Below are 977 nucleotides of genomic sequence, written 5' to 3'. Positions count from 1 at the left end.
CGACGACTAAGCAGAAAAACCAGTCTCATACCTGACCAAGGCCCGACATTAGCCACTTCATTGCTGCTGTTGGGACGTGGCAAGCCTCAGCAGACTGTTCCAGAAAGCCCTGTCCAAGACTGCCAGCAATATCCGCTAACGAGAGGGGCTAAGGAGAGCAATGCTGGGCCAGGGGAAGTTCAGACAAGTTCCCTGGTCTGGGGAAGATGCCTAGGAGGCCAGCATTGGGCTGAGCACTTTAGGTATCTGGAGGAATAGCCAGGGCTTAACCAGCAAGCAGCTTCTTCCACTTGCTTTCCTGGCTTAAAGAGCTTTTGTGTTACCCAACACTGTTTAGGACCCTTGCCTCCCTAAGAACAATATAAACATGCTGATGGAGACTGAAGAAGGAAAGTTTCACAGTTGTTTAGCTGATCCAAGCTTATCCTCAAACCAGGCAAAAGGGGCAGTCCTGCCCTCCACCCCCCCAAACACAGGCTTTTTTTCCTTTTTGTTGTTTGGTTGGGTTTGTTTTTGTTTTCGTATTTTTTTGTAGGATTAGACTAAGGCCGGATCAGTTCCCCACCACAGCTCACATGGGACAGCTGTAGGGAGAGGGCAGGTCCCACTCTTTTGGCAATATCCCAGACTTCGGCTGCATGTCTTTAGGCTGCCGAGCTGTTCTAAAAGGGTGGTCAGATCCTCTCCAAACACCAGGGCTTCAGCTCCCGGGAGGGTCTGCTGTAGTGCAGCACTCTGCAACACCTAGCTAGCCGGCAGCTGCAGGGCAAGTTAGATCAGCGCTAAACCCCGGTCCCATCAAGCTCACTGCTTTTTTTGTTAATTCTCCAGCTGGGTCACCTCCCTAATCGGGCTGAGCTGGGGGCTCCATGCCCACCAGCAGGCAGGGACGCAGGCTCAGCCCCGCTGCCCGGTCCGTGCCGGTCTCGGCTGCTGCGGCAGCAGTGCCCTTGCACCCCGGCTACCCCACGGCCCCA

The sequence above is a fragment of the Cariama cristata genome, unplaced genomic scaffold, assembly GCF_000690535.1.
Source record: "Cariama cristata isolate BGI_N322 unplaced genomic scaffold, ASM69053v1 scaffold20511, whole genome shotgun sequence".
Lineage (NCBI taxonomy): Eukaryota > Metazoa > Chordata > Aves > Cariamiformes > Cariamidae > Cariama > Cariama cristata.
Note: the sequence above shows the minus strand (reverse complement) of the source record.